At 43.1% G+C, this 16,805-nt stretch overlaps 1 protein-coding gene across 6 annotated transcripts in view; it reads right to left on the bottom strand.

Annotated features, from left to right (window-relative positions):
• MACROD2 (mono-ADP ribosylhydrolase 2) overlaps positions 1-16,805 on the bottom strand; it is a 1,047,040-nt gene that overhangs the window by 103,892 nt on the left and 926,343 nt on the right. The gene's annotated exons all lie outside the window — the stretch shown is intronic.

Here is a 16,805-nt window from a genome sequence, read left to right as displayed (position 1 = left end):
CTATAACACAAGCAGAAGGCAGCAAAACCCAAAGCTGATTAGATGACAGGTAGCACATGGGGTAAATAAAACATTTAATACGCCATTTACTTAGCGAGGCTAAGCATATCAATGAAACCACAGCCCATAATGTACACGCCACCCACCAACCATTTCAAATAAATTGTTTGTAAGATCATTGTGTATGAAAGGATTTTCTAAAAGTGATGAAAAAGAAGCCAAACAAAATAGTAATAATAAAAAAAAGCCAAAAACCCAAACCAAACACCAACCAAACAGAATTCCAGAGCCTTTAATGCTGGACTTTGCTCTAGACCTGCTATTTTTTTGTTTTATCTGTTTGCACAGCCCAGCCCAAATTGCCTCTACAGCCAAAACTCAGCTCCAGGAGGGAGCTGTGGAAGTCAAAAAGATCCTCCCACAGCTGAGCTGAGGGACCTGCAACCAGTAATCAAGTTTTTCTCTGAAGTGCATGAGAGCTTAACCAGAAAGGGATGAAGCCCAAGCAACAGGAAATTCAGCATCTTGGCTGGCATTATGCTGTCCTCATGTCTCCATGGGTAATAAGCCAATCTGCTGTAGCAGAGCTCTTCAAGAGCGCCTTTGCACATGCTAGAAACGGCTTCATCCTCCCTCCTTCAGGGAAACTGGTGGGAGCAGTGCTCTCAAAAAATTCCTTTCTTCCCCTTATCTTCAGTAGAAAATGCTGTCCCTTTGCTAGAGCTGTTCTTCAAAGCAAAGTACAAGTCAAAGCTACCATTATGCTGAGCAGCTCAGGATGTCATTTTAGAGCTCATTTTGGAGCAGCCGGGTAGAATACAGAAGGGAATAAGAGCAAGCAATAATAATTTATGCTGGAAAATGCTAGTAGCTATAATAAGGCCATCTCTGAATCAAAGCTGACCACTGAACCCGAAAGAGGAAACTAGGTAGGAAATATAAGGCTGAAGGCACAGGTTATGTGGGTGTTAAGGAAAAGAGAGGCTTGTGAGCAGGAGAGAAAGCAGCAAGGCAGAGCTTGCACGGACGCAGCTTGCTGGTGGATTGGTGGATTTGTGAGCAAGAATCGCAGAATCCATTGGGTTGGAAGGGACACTCAAAGGCCATCTTGTCCAATGCCCTGTAGTGAGCAGGGACATCTCCAACTAGAGCAGGTTGCTCAGGGCACCATAAAGTTTGACCTTGAATCTCTCCAGGGATGATGCTTCAACCAGGGGTGGTGCCACAGGTTGCTCTCTAGGCAGTATTTCACCACTCATTGTAAAAAACTTTCTCCCTATGCCCAACCTAAATCTACCCTGTTCCAGTTTAAAACCATTGCCCCTCATCCTATCACTACAAGCCCTTCTAAAGAGTCCCTCCCTAACTAACCTTCCTGTAGGTCCCCTTCAGATACTGAAATGCTGCTACAAGGCCTCCCTGGAGCCTTTTCTCCAGGCTGAACAGCTCCAACTCTCTCAGTCTGTCCTCATAGGAGAGGTGTTCCGGCCCTCTCATCAGTTTTGTGAACCTCCTCTGGACCTGCTCCAGCAGGTCAATGTCCCTCTTGTGCTGGGGGCCCCAGAGATGTACACAGTTCTCCAGGTGAGCTCAGTGAGAGCAGAGCCAAGTGGCAGAATCACCTCTCTTAAAGGAAACTGCCTGTTGCTGTCTGCTCATATGATCATTCACAGACACAAGCTGTTCTGTGCATCACTTGTAAACAAACCAGGATAGACATATGCTGGACTGTATCATCAGCTACTTTTCATGTGAGATATCATAAAGAATCCAAATACTGGCGAAGTGCTGACACCAAAAAGCCATGCTCGCCTATACCCACAAATGCATAGTGTTTTACCTGTATGAAAGTTTCCACCTAAGAAAAGTTGTGTGTTCTCATGATGAAAGCTTTAGACAGTGAATGCTTACACTATATTTATTGTGAAAACTGGTTTAGGATAGCACTGGTGTGACGCTAGATTGTCATCTTCTCTCTCCACCACCCAAGCAGAGCAGACGCTCAAGCATTACAGGCATAGGCCAAATACATGCACCGGGACAGTCAAAAGAGCAAGGATGGAAACTCAGAAAACAGGGAAGGAATAATATTCCCACACATTAAAGTTCTGAGTTATCTTCCTCTCTATATAGTCTTGTGTTCTCTGCTCTAAATACTATAGATATTTCCTGCATTCTATATAGTTCAACTTCTCAAGGTGTTCCCTTTACTTTTATTTATTCTGTGCAGTTGACAATGATAAAAATTCTGCAATCCTGAGAATTTCTACTACTTCTAATATAATTCCTTAATTTAAAGATAAGGAACCTCTCTAGAAACAGCAGACTATTTCAAAATTTCTAACCTCCTGGCTGAATACAACCTATGTATAAACCTGTTCAATTCCTTCTTGGGGTGAGAAAAAGCGCTCTATTTTTAAGTATGCATAAGGTATTGGGATGACAGCTGAAATCCTGTGTTTATCTGATTGAATGGCATGTGTTGGCAGATAGTAAATCTGAAATTAAACCATATTCTATCACGCTGCCAGTCATTGACTATTTTATCTAACATCCCCAGTTAAAATAACTCAAAATTAGGTATGAAGAGTAATCCTTGTCCTCACTATTCCTGTTCCAGCTACAATAAGGAAAGGTTTAATCCAAGTGACTCCAAACGTGCCTTGCCTGCTGCCTCACAAAAGCTCAGCAGGCCTTTTGGGATGCACACTTATGAGAGCTGCTCTTTATTCAAAGAGGAAATCTCTCTTCTCATGTGGTTAGGAAATGCCAACTTGATTAGATGTTTCATGCTGCCTCTATGCAGAGGGCAGGGAGTAGCCCCCCCGGGGACTCCCCCAGCCATGTCCAGGGGGCCCAGAGCACCTTTTGTAGGTGCCCAGCTCCTCCACAGCTGACCAAGCACCACTCAACTGCAGCAGAACTTTAAAGGAGCTGCAAGTTGAAGGTATTAAAGCTCATCCTTGATTGACAGCTCTTTTTTGGAGGCCAGTATTAAAATCAACCATCCCCTGTCAGAACCTGATTAAATTCTGCTCACTTCACAGCTATGAATAGGTGGATCAAAGAACCCCAAAATTAAGAGTGCCGCAACTCAGGAAGAAGGGAGTTAAATTGCATGAGCTGTTCACTTCAGTAGGCAGCTGCACAGATCAAGGCTGTGAGTACACTGATTTGTTTTTTTTTCCTTTGGCCCTGCTCTCCTTGCCAGGCCCCATCTAATTTTGAGGGGCTTCCCAGGGGCTTTGTTAGCTGCACCTGACAAGGATCAGTTATCTTTTGGGGCTCTGTGTGGCTCATAGGGCTCAGGCTGTTTTGCAGTGGAATGGACCCAGAGTCAGTCAATAATGTCAGGATTTTACAAGAGTACAGCCAAATCTCAAGAACTAAAACCCTCTCCACTGGGTATAAAAGCACTGTTGGTCTTAATAGCAGCAGCAGAAAGAAACTAGCAAAAGTATTTCCTCCTGGTTTTTGTTTGGTAAGGTTTTGTTTACTTGGTTTTTCCCCCAGTGAATTTGGGAGCACTTTAAGTTTCTTGGTGTGTTAGTGCACTTTGGGTTAGTTCACTCATAGAATCATAGAACAGTTTGTGTTGGAAAGGACTTTTAAATGTTATCTAGTCCAAGCCCCCTGCAGCTGGCAGGGACATTAACTAGATCAGGTTGCTCAGAGCCCGATCTAACCTGACCTTGAATGTTTCCAGGGATGGGGCATCCACCACCTCTCTGGGCAACCTGAGCCAGTCTTCCACCACCTTCTCTAGTCTAAATCTCCCCTCTTTTGGTTTGAAACCATCACCCCTTGTCCTGTTGCAACAAACCCTGACTAAAAGCTTGTCTCTATCTTTCTTATAGTCCCCCATAAAGTATTGAAAGGCCACAATAATATCTCCCTGGAGTTTTCCAACTTCTTCAGGCTGAACAACTCCAACTCACTTCAACTTCTTCAGGCTGAACAACTCCAACTCACTTCAGTTTTTCTTCACAGGAGAGGTGTTTCAGCCCTCTGACAAGTTTTGTGGCCCATCTCTGGGCCACTAATGGTCTACAAAAGCTCCATGGGAGGCTGGGACAGGTGAGCACTCAGAGACTGCATCATCATCACAGTGCAGGAACAATGAAAAGCTACTGAGGGTTCCATAAACTATATGGCAGAGCTGGGAGCTCTACCTTGAGCAGTAGCTGAGCCCCACTAACACACAGACACCACCCACCAGGAGACAGCTGTGCCCACAGAAGGCAAATTGAGCAAGATGGACGTGCATCACTTGATGGAACAATCATGAGCCTTGGCATATCCAAAGCCATGATAAAACAAGTCTGCTTATGCTTTCTGGCAACTTTGCACTCTCTTTTCATGTCTGCTTTTAGAAGAGAAAAAAAAAAGCCCTGCAAACTAACAGCACACATCAAGTTCTTAAAGGACCATTCCCTCTGCTGCAGTGTGGAGGGGATATTGTATGCATATGTGCTCATCTGTGCATAGTCACCAATAGAGGAGAACACTACAGCTGCACCTAGATATGTTTTAGTATCTAAAACCAACAGACCTTCCTAGGTCTTCTGATTTACTTTCATAGAATGGTTTGGGTTGGAAGGGACCTTAAAGATCATCTAGTTATGACCCCTGGCCCATGGCAGAGACACCTTCCATCAGAACACGTTGCTCAAAAACCTGTCCATCTCAGCCTTGAACACTTCCAGGGAGGGAGCACCCACAACCTCCCTGGGCAACCTATTCCAGTGTCTCACCACCCCCACTGTAAGGAATTTCTTTCTAATACCCAGTCTAAACATCCCCTCTTCCAGCTTAAAGCCATTCCCCCTTGTCCTATCACTACAAGCTGTTGTAAAAAGTCCCTCCCCAACTTTCTTGTAGGCCCCCTTTAGGTAATGGAAGGCCACTAGAAGGTCTCCTCAGAGTCTTCTCTTCTTTAGTCTGAACAGCCCCAACTCTCGCAGTCTTATTTCAGTTCTTTTGCTGTGGCCTCTAAGAGGTTGTGCATTTCCTGTGACTTAATTTCCCTATCTGTTTAGAGGGCTACAAACAGGTGTTGTCAAACACAAATCACAGGACATGCCAAATGTTGTCACGTGTACTGCACAACCAAGTGCCAAGCTGTGTGTATATATGCGTGTGTATATATATATACACACACACACACACAAACTTGGAAGACTTGAAGTAGAAAACCGATCAAAAGACATTCTAGACTATTTTCTCTAATGAGTGTTTCCATGCCTTTGCCACCTTGTGTCCCAACAAAATAACAGCTCAAACCCAAAATAAATCCAACTGCATTTCAGCCCTCCCAAGTACTTTATGCATGTCCCCAGTATTCAGCAAGCAGTGACTCCTTTTTATTATGTGACAAGTTGCATCATAATTTAAATCTTACAGGAAAATACATAATAGAAAAACAGTGCTAATCTGTAAAAAACCCTTCCCCAATCCCAAATCAAAGTAACAGTAACAAAGAGAATGAAGCAGCTCTTTGTACATGTGAAGAATCCATTTTACATAATGCCTTTACCTGTTCCTACTATTGTTGTAAGGTGATAGCAAAAAACAGAAGCTTTCTGTAACAATTTTAGTTCATCAAACATTCTGAAGTCTAAATTCAAAACTCAGTGAAGCCAAACAAAGGCTTTTTATTGACTTGAGCATGCTTGGATAGGCACCTATACTCCATAACCCTGGAAACAGCATTTGCCTCCAAAAGAATTGAAGTTCTTATGATGCTCAAATTTAATTACCTGAAATCTTCAGATGCTTTCTCAAACATCTGTATCAGTCACAGTTCAAAGCTGCTTGCACCCATTAAGACTGCATGACTACAGTGCCTGTAAGGAAGAAGCCTTGAACTTCAGCTGTGCTGCAATTCCACATTTTCCTTCTGTTCATACTGCAGCTGCTCAGGCAGCCCCATTGACCTTCATTGCCTGACAGGATTTCACTTGTAGAGACCAGTGGAATCAAAATCCTAGTTGTGGGAAGCAAAGAATAAGGAGGAAAATATTTCTAATGCACCACAGGCTGTGAGTGTCCTAGCTGGTCCCCACATACTGTGTAAAATGTCTTGTAGCTCTGTGGCAATGGCCGAATTTGCTGCTCAGAAATCCACATCTCACACTCGCTCTCCTTCTTACTGTCAGGGACCCCACTTTCCATCTCTTTCTTTTCTGGTTTTCTGACAGTTACCAAGCTGACACATTGAACTGACTACATCCAGAGGTACACTTCAAAGAGCCCAACATCTGTTTCTGTCCCCTTAAAGTACTGGTAAGTGATGCTCTTGATGGTGATAGTCTCCCCTTCAGCCTACCCTCTGCCCAATCTGATCCTCTGGTAATCCTATTGCAACCAACTAACAGATGGAAATACCAGCTTTGTAAAATAACACAGGCATCTGTGATATCCTTTGCAGCAGCTGTGAGTCTATCCACTCTGCCAGAGGCGCTGTCTTTCCTAAGCACCATGCACATCTGGCCAGCTGTCCAGATACCAGCCTGCCTGACCAAAACAAAAGAGCAGAGAGGACTGCATCCCACTTGGAAATGAGCTGTGGTTGAGGCGAGAAGTTTTCACATGATCCTTCTAAAGGTGAATGCTTCAGGCCCTATAAAAATTGCTCATTTCACAGCACCGTGAATTGAAGTTCAGCCTCCTGGTATTATTACTAATTTCACACAAGCTATTAAAGCATAGGGCCTAACTGACTGTCTGCTCTTTTTGGCATGACATCATGGTCTATAATTGTGGAATTACTCTCAAAAAGAACTTCTGTCAAGTATTCAGGGCAAATACAAATCTTTGGCACCACTTCCACCCTCATAACAAGATTTAAGCGAGGCAGAGGTGTCAAAACGGTGTGTGGTGAATTTGACAAGCAACGAACTGTGTGATGATGTTCACAGAACAATTCACCCAACCTTAAGATCTTTACACCAGGCCCAGCATCAAATCCACTGCAGCCAAAACATGTCCCTGTTTACCTGAACTTGCAGCTACCCAAATGAGCCCAGCTTGAGGCAAACAGGCAAACTCTAGATCACCTTTCAGTCCTGCTGGTGGAGGGAGAAAGTTGTGTTTTCTCAGGACAAAGCTCTTTGATTTGCATTGGTTTGAGTTTTGACATTCTTTAAATCCAAAGTTTATTCCTAAATAAAATCCACTTTCCTGTAAACCTCCTGCAAGTAATGGTATTAATGGAGCATTATGATCCATTAATAGAAATCAAGAGAAATACCTGTTGAGGACCAGCTGTGAAGTAGCAACTTTCACTTAAGCCATCACATTACTTCACTGGTCATTGAAAGAAAAAAATCCAAAAGCACAAAATACATGAATTACAAAATTATTTATGCTTATCACAGAGTGGAATGTTCTCTATGGTGGTCTGACTGAAGTTCAAAACTAGGAAGCTGTTATTAGTGCTTTAATATCCCATCTCATGACAATAAGCATACCTTGCTTGGACTGAAAGATAATCCAAAGTCCAAAGGCAACTCAAAACCAAACCAAACCCTAATAAACAACATCCCAAAGGAACAGTACACAAGGCTTTGCAGCAATCCCTGCCTCTAAACAAAATGCAGGGGATAAATTTAAAGCACCATCAGAATATCTCTCCATAGATATTATGCCTACTCCCACAGCTCTGCTTGTGCTCAGCAGATGAAGACAAATTACTCCTCGCATCACATGGGTTCCAGACACACCTACAAAATCACACTTACCAGTACAGCACATGCCTATCTACATACTACTGAAACACCGTAATACTTTATAGTGAGGAAGCACTTTTACCCAGAGAACTCACACACAAGCAAACATTACAGTTTTGTGATAGTTCCAGTAAACAGTTCTGATAGAATAGAATAGAATAGAATAGAATAGAATAAACCAGGTTGGAAGAGACCTTCGAGATCATCATGTCCAACCTATCATCCAACACTACCCAATCAACTAAACCATGCAACCAAGCATCCTGTCAAGCCTCGCCCTGAACACCCCCAGCAACGGCGACCCCACCACCTCCCCAGGCAGCCCATTCCAATGGGCAATCACTCTCTCTGTGTAAAACTTCCTCCTAACATCCAGCCTAAACCTCCCCTGACGCAGCCTAAGACTGTGCCCTCTTGTTCTCGTACTGGTTGCCTGGGAGAAGAGCCCAACCTCCGCCTCACTACAACCCCCCTTCAGGTAGTTGTAGAGAGCAATAAGGTCACCCCTGAGTCTCCTCCTCTCCAGACTAAGCAACCCCAGCTCCCTCAGCCTCTCCTCACAGGGCTGTGCTCCAAGCCCCTCACCAACTTTGTTGCCCTTTTCTGGACACGTTCCAGCAAGTCAACCTCCTTCCTAAACTGAGGGGCCCAGAACTGGACACAGGACTCAAGGTGTGGCCTAACCAGTGCAGTGTACAGGGGCAGAATGACCTCCCTGCTCCTGCTGGCCACACTGTTCCTGATGCAGGCCAGGATGCCATTGGCCCTCCTGGCTGCCTGGGCACACTACAGGCTCATGTTCAGCCTACCATCAACCAGCACCCCCAGGTCTCTTTCCACCTGACTGCTCTCCAGCCACTCTGACCCCAGCCTGTAGCTCTGCATGGGATTGTTGTGGATAGTTCCACCTCTAAGCAGAAATTTGCTGTGTTCAAAGTCACAGAGAACAAAAGTAACAGAACTAGACCAGGACCCTGGGATTTTTTTCTCCTGTTCTCTCTCAAGCAAAGATGCTACAGGGGGGAAAAAAAAAAGTTCTGTCAATGGTCACAAGCAAAGTTCACAAGCTTCACTGCATGCTTTCCTCTGGCACATCCTTTCACTACACCTATGTATTGTGAGAATCATAACAGTAATTCTTTCTCTGTGTTACCTTGGATGTTTCTAAAGTTTACTCATTCTCCTCGAGAGAATCCACTCTGCTTTCAATAATTTTATTGAATACAGAGTAATACAGGTGGAGCTTTCCCTTTTGGACCTAGTGACTCTTTGTGCTGGGCTGTAGCTGTTTTGTGTGTGAACAAAGTACCTGCAATACGAGCGAAGTGACTGGTCTAAAGAAGCATCTGGATCTAACGCAGGAAATCATGACAAGATCTTCTGAGGAACTTACAAATGGTCAGCAACAAAATTGTATCATGTCCCAGCTGCTTATATATTGCATGACTATATAGAAGCATAGAATCACAAAGACTGGAAAATACCTTTAAGATCAAGTCCATAACTAAACCATGTGCCTAAGCACTACATCTTTTTTGAATACTGCGAGGGACAGCGATTCCACTACTTCCAGAACCATTTTGTCAGTCAAGAAGTTTCTTTTAATATCCAATCTAAACCTCCGCTGGTGCAACTTGAGGCCTTTTTTCTCATCCTATCACTTGTTACTAGGGAGAAGAGATCAATCCCCACCTAACTGCAACCTCCTTCCAGGGAGTCATAGAGAGCAATGTGGTCTCCTCTCAGCCTCCTCTTCACCAAGACTGAAAAACCCCAGTGCCATCAGCTGCTCCTCAAAAGGCCTGTTCTCCAGACTCTTCACCAGCTTCATTGTCCTTCTCTGTGTTAATACAAACACAGATCACAAACTCACAGAACATTAAGGGTTGGAAGGGACCTCAAAAGATCATCTAGTCCAACCCCCCCTGCCAGGTCAGGATCACCTAGAGTAGGTCACACAGGAACGCATCTGGGCGGGTTTTGAATGTCTCCAGAGACGGAGACTCCACAGTCTCTCTAGGTGCAGCTCACTCCAGTGTTTTGTCACCCTCACAGTGAAAAAGTTTTTCCTTAGATTCACGTGGAACTTTCTATCCTCCAGCTTGAACCCATAAAATAACTGGTAATTAATGTGGTTTGGTTGGTTTTTTTTTTGTCCCCAGCAAATACAAGTTTTTCAGGGTCCTTAAACCTGTAAAACCAGCCTAGGATTTAAGGCAACGTCGCAGTATATTTGTTTTGATGGTCACTACAACTCGTCAGGAAAGGGGCAAGAGAGTAGTTTAAAAATGCATTTGTTTTTACCAAGATATCCATCAATCTGCGCAATTCACTTTTATGCCACACAAAGATGATGCCATAAAGCCCATTCATCTTCTCCAGCTTAATACCTACTGTCCTTTGAAGATACATGTTTGGAATATCTGAAGGCGACCTCCATTTTTCACAGTTCCCAGTCATAGGGCAGCTGACACAGCCAAGATAATCCTGCATTCAGCGAAACCAGGGGAATGAATGGGTCCTGATGAATGTAATTTGCTATCTCAGTGACAAATGGCAAATGTGCAGAGAGGGTATGCATACAAATATAACTGCGTTAAATAAGGTCTTGTGAAGGAATATCTGATAGGCAGTTTTACCACAACTTTGCGTTTTGGAGAAGATAAATCATCGGCTTACTTAAAGTTATCATTACATCCTCATTGTGGATCTCCGCTGAATAAGACGATATTACGGCACACAATCAAGCAGGGCATTGTAATCCCAAAGGCCAACTTTTTGCACCATGTTTTACTTTGCAACACACATTTTTCCAGTATCATTTCAGGACAGTTTTGACTTAAATGCCCCCCACAGACCCCAGTAATTATGACCATCCTAAGCCTGGATGTTTGGGCATCCAATCTGTGGTACCTTAATCCCCAGCTAATGTGATGCTCCACTAACACCAAAAGCTCTTTGCTGCATCTTCTGAGGTGGAGGTGTCACTTGCTTTCTTGACATTTTTACCAGTTTTCTTGTAGTACCATGTAATATGTACCAATACAATTCCCACTCCTTCCCAGGGCCCACAGAAGAATCAGCATTACTTGCACAGAACCCACCACTCAAGGAAAAAAGAATACACTTAAAAACAGAAACATAATCTCCTCCTCGCCAACATCTTTTTGGCTGCTGCAAGATTCTGAATATAAAACAGTCCCATGTTTTAAAGTCACACAGAGAGACCATGTGATGGCACCTCCTATCCTTCAGGCAGGTACACGTAATTTAGGTTTGGAGGGTAGAGCCTAGAACCTGGAAGGTTTCTCCTTAAAAAGCTTTGATTTGATGTAGAAGTCTCTGAAAACCTAATATAATTGAAGAAAGCTCTCACTGGTTATTTCCCTTTCTTGCCATTGCATTTTCCTTAACCATTCTCACCTTCATCCTACATTAATACTCACGTTAGTTACTCTTTATCCAAAAGCTGACAACTCCAGAGGGGTTTTGGATCAGTGCAGTTAAGCATTTCCCACCCTGTGGGAGGACAACAGCAGCACTTTGGATGCCAAGTTTGACTACAGCTACATTTCCAAAAACTCAACAAGTGTTGTAAAAATTGCACTTCTAGGGCTGAAGAGTGCCCACTTAAACTGTGTTAGCAGCACTGCCACTGCCACTGCAACTGACTGCAATGCACTGCAGGTTCTCCCCAGCACATTCATATATTCTCTATTCTTTATCTGAGGTAAAACATAGGTACAGGCAATGCTGGTGTGGACAGCTAATTGATTACTCCCCTTTGAGGGGATTAAAACTCCTGTGGTGGTGGCAAAGTGAAAGGACAACATACCTGCTGGGCAAGGAAGCTGGTGAAGGGCCTGGAAGCAATTGAAGGAGCTGGGGCTATTTAGTTTGAAAAAGAGAAGGCTGAGGGGAGACCTCATGGTTCTGTACAACTACCTGAAAGGACACTGTGGAGAGGCTGGTGCTGGTCTCTTCTCACAGGTAATTAGTGACAGAACAAGAGTGAACAGCCTCAAGCTGCAACTGGGTAGGTTTAGACTGGACATTAGGAAACAATTTTCAGGGAAAGAATGGTCAGGCATTGTAATGTGTTGCTCAGGGAGGTGGTTGAGTCACCAACCCTGGATGTGTTTAAAAGTGATTTGGATGTGGTGCCTGGAGATATGGATTAGGCATGAACCTTGTAGAGTAGGATTATTGGTTGGATTTGGTGATCCTGAGGGTCTTTTCCAACCTGAATGTTTCTGTGATTCTGCTACCCAGGTATAAAGGGACATTATAGACACTGAGTTTGCAAAACTCTTAATTTAAAAAGTTTGTTGTAGATAAAAATTAAAATTAACAAAAAAATTGCTTTCTCAATGATAAAGGCCACATTGCATAACTTGAAACAGCTCTGAAACCATTCCTCATACTAAAACCTGGACTGAATCTCATTTATATAAATATTACCTTATCTCTCTCCTTGAAGAAAATGGTTTATGATTAGTTATCTGTCATTTATAGATCAAATTAAACTCATTAATGAAAGCTATTAAAGACCATTTTTAAAGGACAAAGGCTTATATACTGTATGCCTCTCATTCTAATGCTAATCTTTTTTGCCATCAGAAAAAAACAGAACCAGGCAGAAGAGGAAGATATTAAATTTCCAGTACTGCTAGAGAGAAACACTTCCATTCCCAGGATGCTCACTCCACTGTCCCTTTCAAAAAAGGGGATCAGCTCAGGATCATTTGCTTAGTGAACATCAGATAGATGCCAGGGAAACTGTATGTAAAAAACCCAGTCTATATATCTCCTTCCTACACAAAAGTCTTTTCTTCTTTTTGCAGAAAGTCACTTACAGTCACAATTACACCCTATTCATGCCTGAGACCCTGAGGTGGGCATGACAAAATAATTTGTGGTTTTGTTAAATAAGAATGACTGCAGAGTGATGAGTTATTTTCACAAGATTTCACAATGGTCGATTCCCAGCATCCTGAAAGAAACCAAGGCAGGCGTCTGCATGACCTAAATGCAACCTCTGCAGTGTTTATTGCTATTCAGAAGGGAGATCAGGAGGAACAAGGAACAGCGTGACAAGAAAATTTGATGTAAAATACTTACTCCTAGAGAACTCAAGAACTTGAGCTGGTGCCTGGGTCAGTTCAGGGAACGGCTGCACTTCAGAGCCTGCTTTTGGGGTATTTGCACCTGTGAGAATCTGGGATTAGTACGGAAGATCTGTGCTTGAGAGCAGATGTGATTACAGTTTTGGCATGTGAGCTTGGTCTGCGATTCAGCCAGAATGTCTTCATGTGAAAGGTCATTAAGCCAGCCAGATACAATTGATGAATGTCTCCCACAGAGGATACTGCAACTTTAATACAGGTTGTTTAGATTAAAAAAAAAAAAAAAAAAAATCCACTGGGATAGATATAAATGTCAAGTGTATGCCAAGGTTTTTTACAAGAATTGGGAAGGAGAAAAAAGAGATTCAACTCCAAGGGATCACTTCTAAATTAATTTTAATAGATGGTAATAGGCTGACAGTTCTCTGTGAAATAGCCAGCAGATGTTTCAGTGCCTTACCAAGTCTCAATATCTAACCTTGGGTACACCCATTCCACAAAATCCATCTTCTGGACAGAGCTGTGTTGCCGCAGCTGGAATGCTAATGATGGCTCTTAGTGGTTTGCAACTCCTACCAGTGTTTTTTCTTCCTGCGGCAGATCACAGCACACAAGCCACAGATGCGAGTAAGCACAGACTTAGGTTTGATTAGAGAGGACAAGAAGATGCCTTATTTATGGCGCATTGCTATCTGCAGATAACCTTCACTCAATCTATCTGCTCAGCGTAAGATAAAAAGCATCTAAATTACTAACACAATTGAGAACATTAGCACAATTTATGTGAGCTGCTCACACGCACTGATGCATATAAAGTCTCTCAAACCATTTATTGTCAAAACGTCAATGCTTAAATGCACAAAAATGCAACTCACTTAATGTCGTTAATTAACTAATGTTTACACAGCACTTTGAAAATGCAAAAGCACTTTGAACACTGAGGGCTAAGCAGTATTATTTTTACGCATGTGGACTCACTGTATGAATCATACATAATAATCACCTCCTGTGGAAAGTATTTTTGGTCTGTGGCCAAAACCTAACCTAAGATTTGGCACTTCTGTTCAGTAAAGCATCTGTAAATGGTCCTGTTTGTGTTTCAGCTGGAAACCTTCTGCAACACCTTCTTTACTGAGCTCTTCTCAATATACTCCAGGCATCAGGAGCCTTCACAGTTTTGTAATTAATGTTGTACAGCAAGACAGCAAACATTTTATTGTATTCTGTTTTACCCAAAACATTCAAGCTCACCAGTGTTAGCTGTGACTTAACTCTCTCTTTGATCTGTACAAGATGCAACAGCCTTAATGGATATAACACAGGACTGGAATTCCCTTTCACCTTTGTGAGAGCTGTAACTCTCAAGCTATTTTGTGATCTCCTGGTGAAAAGCGCGACGTAAGAACTAGGCAGTATCATCATTCTCCACCCCACTCAGTGATTTGATCACCTTTGTTTGGGCTTCCCTCCATCCCATACCAGTTGTGACTGAAGAGATGCTGTGATCTGAATTTTCCTTCCCAAGTGAGCGCACAGAGAGCTTTCACAAAGTCACATTTTATACCTACAAGTACATCTGTTACATCAGCCTTGAAATAAATATGCTCGACTACACCATCTTTGCACAAAGTTGTGTCTCCACGATCGTGTTCATGAGAGAAATCCAAGTCTAAAATAATCAGAAACAAAAAAAACCAAACCTCACCATTCTCCTGTTCTGATTAGTTAACAGGAATGGTGATGAATTACAGCTGGCCTGAGAACCACCTGTGGTCAGGTCAGGCTCATGTTTCCAGAGGATCTGCCTTCTTGGCTGACCTGGTGGTGATATGCTTGCTCCGTCATTGTTACAGCTCTCAAATCAGGAGATATTTTATGCATGCCTTGTATTTGTTTAAATATATGTCCATCCATAATATAAATTTGTCTGTGAGGGATTAACCCAGCTAAGAACATCTCTTTGACAAATCTGTCTGGATGTTCAGATTTACAAAGTTTTCTTGTCTGTGATACACCACACCCACCTCCTATTGCCAGCCACCCTCCTGTACCCTTGATAGCTGATAAATACATTTATTCAGCATCGGGTTTTTATTGAACTAATGACAAATGAAAAACAATAGTGGGAGTACATCTGACGTGGTTACCATTGATCTATAAATCTTGGATCTATTTTCTCCAGCGGAAATAGAGAAGCTCATACACTGGGTCACAGCACTGAGGGGCCATGCTGGACTTGCATTCAATCCGACACAGCTGCCAAGCCAGGCTCTTGAGGGGCACCCAGCCCATTGAGAGGGAGCTGAACTCCTGGAAATGTTGCTCAGCACCTGCTCCTATTCTGCCTAGCTCCGTGGTGAGCTCTCACTCTTTCCCTCTCACAGCAACATCTTTATCTCATTTTAGCTAGACAGAAAAAGGGAAAGGACAGGGAGGGCAGAGGAGAGTTGGCCAATGTGAATGGAACAGGCTGGCCCTGGTACAAGCTAATGTAGGTACTGGGTAGCTACAGCAATTTACAGCAGCAAATTCTCTTGTCTGGCACCTCACTTTCACACAGTTGCTTCCCATGTTCAGTAATTCTTGGTGTTCAAAATCTGTATGTACAATCAGGATCCCAGATCTATACATTATGCAACAATAAGAAGAAGCTACAGCCTTATATAATACTCTCTACTGCTGTTTAATCTACTGTAGGTGGAGGGGGAAGAGAAGAAGGAATAAAAGCACATCTCATGTTGTAAATAAACCATTTCAACTTAACAACCAATGCCTGTAACAGACACCAGTCAACCAAGCACCTCTTCTCAACTGCTCCTGCTGATTCTCAGCTCTCCCAAACGCCAAGAGGACAGGTGTCCTTGATCTGATGGAGTAATTTGTGGCACTTTTCCACAGCACAGAGTCAGGTTCTGACTGTAATGCATACAGAGACAAGCAGCTCTATTCAGATTTGTTACTTCTGACTTCACCTGTACTTACTCATGGAGCATCTGCGGAGCTGATCTCAGAGGCAACTCCATCTGATTTAGCTTCTGACTAATGTTCAGCAGTTCCATGTTAAAATCCACATGGCTTGTCCCTGTATTCACATTTTTCAGGATTATCAACTAAATTATTCATAGATTCATAAAATGGTTTGTGTTGGAAGGGACCTTAAAGATCATCTAGTTCAAACTCCTCTGCCATGGGCAGGGACAGCCTCCACTAGACCTGACTACTCAAGGTCTCATGCAACCTGGCCTTCAACACCTTCAGGGAGGGGGCATCCACAACCTCCCTGGGCAATCTGCTCCAGTGTCTCACCATGCTCACTGTAAAGAACTTCCTAGTAGTAAATCTAAATCTATCCTCCTCAAGCTTCAATCCATTCCCTCTTGTTTTATCACTACCAGCTCTTGTAAAAAGTCTCTCCCCAGCTTTCTTGTAGACCCTTTTAAGGTACTGGAAGGCCACTATAAGGTCTCCCTGGAGCTCCAGGCTGAACAGCCTCAGCTCTTGCAGCCTGTCCCCATAGAGGAGGTGCTCCAGCCGTCTGATCATCTTTGTAGCCTCCTCTAGACCCACTCCAGCAGTTCAATGTCCTTCTTATGCTGGGGGCACCAGAACTGAACACAGTAGTCCAGATGGGCTCTCACAAGAGCAGATCATGTAACAGCCACCCAAGGCTCCATGCTCCTATATGCAGTAGCTCACCAGCAAATTTTGCTTCTGTAAGTCTCCCATGCTGGATGCCAATTTGAACACAGCTAAATCTCTGCAAAGCCAAATCAATTTTGTCACATATTTTTCTTTTTAAAAAATATCTGCTCCGGGGCTGTGATTTTTATGCCAGGTTTCAAAGCAGAATAACTGTATACAGTTCAATTACAGCCCTCTAAAATGTGGATTTGTAGTACATATAATGGAAGTCCTGTAACTATAACATTTCAGATGTGACATTCCTACA

The sequence above is a fragment of the Dryobates pubescens genome, chromosome 3, assembly GCF_014839835.1.
Source record: "Dryobates pubescens isolate bDryPub1 chromosome 3, bDryPub1.pri, whole genome shotgun sequence".
NCBI lineage: Eukaryota > Metazoa > Chordata > Aves > Piciformes > Picidae > Dryobates > Dryobates pubescens.
Note: the sequence above shows the minus strand (reverse complement) of the source record. Positions and strands in the feature narration are given on the sequence as shown.